Raw genomic sequence first — 7,646 nt, 5'->3', positions numbered from 1 at the left:
ATCTCTGTAATCTACTTCAAAATATATTCAGGATCTGACCAGATTTCATCACCAGCGCCATCTTCCATCTTTACTGCTCTGAATCTTGCCACTATCTTCCTAGAAATGTTTTCGTTATTTTGAATAATTTCCTTCTTGTCGTATATAGAAAGTTTCCAAATATATTTAAGTGATACTTCTCAATTAAAATGTATTAGAATGGCCAGTGCCACCTGGTCCCCATCAGTCTTGCTTGCATTCACCTCCACAATGCCAAGCTCTCTGCATCCCTGGTCAACCCGTAGCAGCTCCAGGGGCTCAGCGCCCCCAGCCTTCAGCACCTTCATCTTGGCCAGCAAGATGAGGCAGCCAGGAAGATCTTCCAGGAGCCCACACCAAGCCACAGGAGAACACTAAAGTACCTGTCCCCAGCGTGTAGGATGAACTGGTCCTGAGAGAAAATCCCCGCTGCTTTGTCATCTGTCCCACAGAATAACATCATATTTGGCAGGTATATAAGAAAGCTGAGGCTTCCTTTTAGACAGATGAGGAGTTGGGTCTTTCCAAGGACATTCAGCACTGGGAAGTCCTTAAGCCCCAGGAGAGAGATTTCATATCGCACGTCCTGGCTTTCTTTGCATCAAGTGATAGCACAGTAAATGAAAACTTGGTGGAGTGATTTAGCCAAGAAGTTCAGATTACAAAAACCGGCTGTTTCTATGGCTTCCGGATTGCCATGGAAAACATATGTTCTGCAATGTATAGTCTCCTTATTGACCCTTATATTAAAGATTACAAAGAAAGGGAGTTTCTCTTCAATGCAATTGAAACGATGCCTCGCGTAAAGAAGGCAGACTGAGCCTTGTGTTGGACTGGGGATGAAGAAGTTACCTCTGCAGAACCTGTTGTAGCCTGTGCAACTGCAGAAGGAACTTTCTTTTCAGGCTCCCTTGCATCGATTTTCTGGCTCAAGAAATAAGAATTGATGCCTGACCTCTCCTTTTCCAATGAACTTATTAGCAGAGATGAGGGTTGACACTGTGACTCTGCTTGCCTAATGTTCAAACACCTGCTTCACCAACCTTCAGAGCAGAAAGTAAAAGAAATAATTATCAATGCTGTTAAGCCAGAAAAGGAGTTCCTCATTGAGGCCCTGTCTGTGAAGCTGATTGGAATGAATTGCACTTTAACGAAGCAGTACATTGAATTTGTGGCAGACTTATGCCAGAACTGGGTTTCAGCAAGGTTTTCGGAGTAGAGAATCCATTTGACTTCATGGAGAATATTTCACTGGAAGAAAAGACCAACTTCATAGAGAAGAGAGTGGGTGAGTATCAGAGGATGGGAGGGACAAGTTCAACAGAGAATCCCTTTACCTTGGATTCTGACTTCTAAATGAACTGAAGACGTACTTTTATTTTGCTGTTTTTTTTCCCTCATGAAAAAAAATCAGCCTACTTGAAAAGTGTTAACCAGCTACACCACGAATGGACCCTAATAGAAGTATTCCTTGATGGCATCTTTAAAACCGTGTAGTTACCTCAACTGTCCTGTTAATACTACTAGTGCAGTCGCCTAGAAAAAGGACAAAAGGCTGGTAAGATTTTTATGAAAGATCTTCTTGTGTTTGTGTTTTGGCCAGCTGCTTGACTGTAGATGACTTTCTTACAGCAGTACCAGGAGCGGTCTTGGCTTTCGAGTCAGGAGACCCTCAAGCTAGTTGGATCTAGCAGATGAAATATTCAGATACTACCATGAGGCAGTTGGAAGATGTCATCCTTCTGCTTTAAAGCAGATTTTAAAGTTTATGTATTAGTTTGTATATAAAACTGGCACTTTACATGCAAATAAACGTTCTACTGTCAAGCTAAAAGCCTAATATATACCTGAACGTTGTTGGTTTCTGCACCAAATGAAAAGTATTGAATCTCCCAGTTAATGGGTGCCAATACAAAATGTACTAGGTGACTAAGGTTAAACCTGTATAGACAAAACATGTCATTGCTAAGCTTTATTTTCTTCAATGAATTGAAGTATTTTAAAATCTATTTTCAAACCCAGCCATTGCATACCGAGCTGTTATACCTAGCTGAGGCCACACAGAAGAAAAGTTGTGTATTTTATCCTGTAGTACAGTAGTATCCTGAGATAAGAGAAAAGCTATTTTTTAAAGGGTAATATTTCAGGTGAAAACATCTAGCCTAAGATACTGGAAATCAAGGCATTGTCTTGATTGGCTGCTGATGAGTTCAGTTTTAACACTGGTGAGGGGCAGTAACATTTACTTTCTCAAAGTTTATTTCCCCTACCTTCTAGATGGTATGAAAGGATCAAATGAGAAGTTTTTTCTACATGTGAACTTTTGGATTATACCTATAGTTCACACTTGAAAATAATCACCCAGGATAGTCTTGCAGTCCTGGTTTAATTGTGCAATCAATGGTAACATTTTCCATAAATCTGATGCCAACTTGATTTCTTAAACTTCAATAGAAAACTCATGTTGCATATACTCTCATGTTGCATATACTCATGTTGCATATACTCTTCCATTCAAAGTTTTATTTTCAGAAAGAACTATAAACTAATAGGTGTATTTAATAGGGTTTATCTTGTCAATCTGCCTTTTATGTTCTAAACAAAAAAGCCAAGACATTACATTGAAAATGGTGCCTGATAGACACTGACCCTTTGGCAACACTTGTCAACTGACCATGTTGGTTCTTTGACCACTGGCCTGTTTTATAGTTTATTTTCATCAGCATTTATTTTATAAATAGTCTAGTCAATCTTCGTTCCTATAATATGGGACTTCTCTTTCTTATTGTTACTTAAAGTTAACAAATCAGAATTATGGTCCTCATGCTTCGGAAACATTAAAAAAAAAGTATTAGAATTGTTACACAAATTATAGATTAGTTTTTATACCTTTTGTTATGATTTTATTTATAATATAAATATTTTATACAATAATAAAGGAAATATATGCACCAGGAAAGAATTCATCATAGTATGGATCCATGTAAACACAATTATTTTTCTTCTAAATTTCTGCTAAATAGGTGGAGATAATTTATCATTAATTATTAATATTTGTAACTGGCACATTCCTATAAAGTTTCTAAAGATTTAAATTACACTCTTCATTTAATTATAGGTATAATAAAACTGAAAATTCTGCAGCAACGCTGAGATATCAACTGAAAAAAAAACCCTTCTTAAATAGAGAGTATTGTTTTCTACTTTATAACACAAACATCATCAGGTAATTTACTTATCATATTACTAAAGGGAGGAAAAATAAATCTCTGATACAATACAAACAGCAAAGTAAACTTGATATAAATTGTTTTTAATATTTATAAGTTCACTGAGTATAAAGTGCCATTCTCAAATGGTTCAGAGCAACCATTATCAAAAGCTCTGGAAAATATTAAAATAACTGTTCCTTGAAGATTTTCTATGATCAGGAAAAGCTATATATGAAAAAAATGATTTTTTTTCTTTTATACGTGTGAGTGTGGTAACTGGCAAATTGAAACAAATTCAAATTTTTAGTGTAACTTGGTGAAAATGGGGTATTATTTAAATATTTCAAGACACCATGGGGAACATATATTGTTCTCTCCTACAGATAGATTTTGAAGACCAAAAGAAATAATTCTGCTACATTGATAATAGATTGGGGATGTGATACAGGGAAGAAAGAAGACAATGAGGAGCATTATTAAGGAAGGTACCACTCTAAGCCACTTAATCCCACCTGAGAGCCAATGTAGAACTTGCCCACAGACGTACTCATCTCCCATCAGGTTTTGGCAGAGAACTCCTGGATGGGGGCTGTGAACTCCCTGGCACTTCTGACCTGTCCTTCACCCAGATGGAGCAGGCTGCAGTAGCCCCTGGGCCATGAAGTAACAAGTAGGAAGTTAGCTGGAGGAAATTGGGCTGTCATGCAAGGAAATTGTAAACACTACATAAATGACCTTTGGGGACATCTGGAAATTCACTAAGATATTTCAACATGGAAAAAGGATGTAAGAATCTGATACTTTTTATGTTTTATAAAGAATAAGATCTAATTATTAGTAAAGTTTCTTTCTTATTTAGCCAGTTCAAATGATTAAGAAAATTATGTGTCTTTACAGGAGCTGTGCTTCAAAATTCAGAGGTAAAGCCAATCTTTTATTTTATCTAAAGACTATAGGGCTACAGAGCTGGGAAAAAAATTTTCTATTAAAATAATATGTAGAAAGAATACACTCCAGTACAGCTGTAGATAAATTGTGTGTTAAAGTTAAAATGAAAGCATGAGACACCTAAGAAATGTGTCTTTTGAGTTTCTTTACCAAATAGACTAAGGATACCAACGGAAAGTGTCCCTGTAGTATTGCAATAGCTAGGAGAAATGATGGTGTTTCTGTTGAGTTTGACGTGACTTGTAGAGTCAGAAATGTTAGCTCCACGTTACATTATTCAACCACATTTAAAACTTTGTACATAAATGTCAATGATTAAAATGGGAGAATAATGATTCTACTCGAAGTATCTGGAGATTTCTGGCATCCTATCAGTCAACTAGACATTTATACAGCAAACCTGTGTCTCTAGTTCAGCATGTAAATTACAGGAAAAGAGTTTTAAAGAAACTGGAAGGATTGGGGGTGGGTGAGCAAACAAGCCAATGTGGCTTAGTTGTGCTCCCTGCATTAATTCATTTGCACCTAACTACAAAAATGCAAATGTATGCTGATTTAATCTGAAAATGAAAGTATCTTGTATTTTGGAATGTTAGCTTATACTGGATCAGTGAATTATTTAAACAAGTGAGTGAGGTGTCAAAATAAGCTACTAAAGAATACCAGATGGCCCTGACTCATCTTCTTCCAGCTAAAACTTGTCAGTAATAAGAAAGATGATTTGAATAAAATAAATTATTCCCTGTAAAAAGAAAACTTACCCAACATAAAAACTGAACATAGATTCAGTGTTTATTGTGCCCAAACAGATTTCCTGGCAAAGAAAACAACAATTTCATTCATCTACATATCCAGCAAAATAAGAGAGGCATGTGTTCTTATTTAGATATGTTGGTGCGATTTTTGCATTAAAATATCTCATTCAATAACACCAAATGTTAAAATACCCAGAAAAGAGTTTTTTAAATAAGAAAGTTTGTAAAAGATCTCTTGAAAAGAACAGTAACTTCCTACAATCTCAATTGTGCCCATTTCTCCAGCTTGTTTCCATGCTATGAATTCAGCAATAAAATCATTCCTGACACAGCAAAATATACTGCAAGCACCAATGCCTTCATGGATCTACAGCTGACTGGACAAGATGCTTAGGGAAGATCTTTCCTCCAAACTTCTGGCTAAGAAATTATATTTCAGATTGTGTGAATGTCCTTTTCTGTCCTTGTAGCAGGCATTTTGCAGAGTACAGGTGAAGACCTTCTGTCTAGGATTGACAAACCATGTTTCTAGGCCTCATTCTACCCAAGGGAAGCTATTTGTTCTTGGAAAAAACCTTAAACTTACTGGTGTCTTTCTTTTAAGAAAAAATGAGATAATTTTTCCTTGTATTTTTCCTTGTATAAGTCACAGTATTGCTCTTATAATTCCAGTACAGATATGAAAGCACTTGTAAGTGTAATAAACAAAGGATGCATTTTTTTTTTTTTTACAATTCTGACATATTTTGTATTCCATTGAAGTAAGAAAAGGAAAGATGAAAAAATTGAAAATAGTTACTATGTTCACTTATGGAATGATAAAATACTGTGAAGATGTCACAAACATTTATGCATTCAGTGAAAGCCCAATCGCTTTGAACTATTTATTTGTTTTGAAAAGTGCTCAGATCATCCTAGCTTCAGCTGGTGAGTCTATGGGGGATAAGGCAGCATTGCCAGTGATCTTGATAACAGCAGTCTCCTTTAAAGCACTCGTGTATTGATGGTGTAATGCAATGTATGTGCATTTGATGCCCATGGAGAATCAGTAGCAGTAATCAAGAGGGCATGCTTAGCTATCGTGATATAAAAAATGATCTTTCCTTGGAAGTTTAACACAGGGTAATGCCACACTCCAGAGGTGGCTGTTGCAAACCTTTTGGAAATCTCTCTTTTGATAAGCTGACACGTTGTGAATTAGCATGCAATGCAATAATGTCATGTATTATCACGATCAGTGTTAGAAATGGGTTTTTTGGTAAAATTAAAAGATAGTCACTATATGTGGATTAGCTGAAGTAATTTAGAGACTGTTATGTCCTTTCCACCCCACACCCACTTCATCTGTACATGAATTGAGTATAAATATCTAACAATTCTCCTTGGAGCTGACACCTGAGGCTTTGTTGCTAGATATTCCTGTCTTGTGGTATTGTATTGCACTGTATGCTGATATTGACTTTTGTCTCTAATTACACGCTATTGGCTAGAGGCACAAGATCTGGACTCTAGAATATTCTCTTTCTGCCTCAAATGAAACTTTCATGAATGATGTTATCAGAGCACATGAAAAGATAGGGAGTTGGGACTAGTTAGCCTATAATCCAGGTTCTTTGGAAGGCATGTCCCGCTTTCTTTAGAGATGCTTGTTTAAGAAACAACTGTATGTTTGGCAGCACTTGACCTAGGATTTTGATCACTATAACCTTCAGCAAGGCTTACTGGAGTATGGAATTTAGAAAGGCTAAGTGAAACATCAACTATAATGTGAACTCAGTGTTCTTTGGATTTAGCCACAGGAGAACATGAGTGATATGGTACAAGGAGTTTCATAGTTAAAGTGAACTGAACTCAAAGGTAAGAAAGTGGCAACAGCAAACTGGTTACTCTTTAGTGCAAGAAGCAGTTTTGTACATCCTGGGTTTCCACTTTGTATTGCCTAGATGAAGAGCTACTTGGAGGACCACCCATCCCCGCCTTCTGCCAGTGGGAGAGTCTGCATCCAAACTCAAATTCTCATAGAAAGAGTGAAGCCGGAGAAGTCCCAAGGCCTTCAAGGACTCCAGGTGCTGAGAAGCTGGCATTCCCACAAGACTGTTTAAAAAGTAGCATCTAAACTGATACTGGCTGATGCTAAGCAATTTCTGAACTAAAAAGATGCTTTCTCCTGAGTGAAAGATCTCGGCAGACTCACACACACTTCTGCAATGGTGGGAGGATGAAGGGCCCATGCTTTCTCTTATCTTGCTGACCCTAGCCATGTAAATTTTCACTTTCAATGGAAAGAGCCTCTCTCTCAACACAGACCGTGTCGTGGAGAGGTTACTTCCATGCTCTAATATTCAACAGGTAAAAACAGGAGGTTTAATTAAAACTCTAATAGGAAAAATAGAAATTAGGAGCATGGTTTTATTTAGTGCTAAAAATTAGATGAAAAGTCATTTATTTCAATTTTAGTTTTGACTGGGCCAGATTAAGCTATGTGTTTTCAAAACCTAAATACTGTGGTCAATAAAAAATGTCCTGTACAGTTTGACATATCCAATCCTAACCCTTCACTCTGCCAAGCACTATGAAAGTACATTTGCATTAGTCAGGACAATAGTAGCTGCTATAACAGGAAAAAAAAAAATCACGACACAATAGATATTTATTTCTTGCCCCCCCAAAATCCAAAATGGTTCTTTCTTATTGATAGATATCTCTTCTCTGA

General features: G+C 36.7%; 1 pseudogene; it reads left to right on the top strand.

The window, feature by feature from the left end:
* Nucleotides 1–249: 249 nt before the first annotated feature.
* On the top strand, nt 250–1,374 carry LOC101432963 (ribonucleoside-diphosphate reductase subunit M2 pseudogene; annotated as a pseudogene).
* The last annotated feature ends 6,272 nt before the right edge of the window (nt 1,375–7,646 follow it).

The sequence above is a fragment of the Dasypus novemcinctus genome, chromosome 4 (genome assembly GCF_030445035.2).
Source record: "Dasypus novemcinctus isolate mDasNov1 chromosome 4, mDasNov1.1.hap2, whole genome shotgun sequence".
NCBI lineage: Eukaryota > Metazoa > Chordata > Mammalia > Cingulata > Dasypodidae > Dasypus > Dasypus novemcinctus.
Note: the sequence above shows the minus strand (reverse complement) of the source record. Positions and strands in the feature narration are given on the sequence as shown.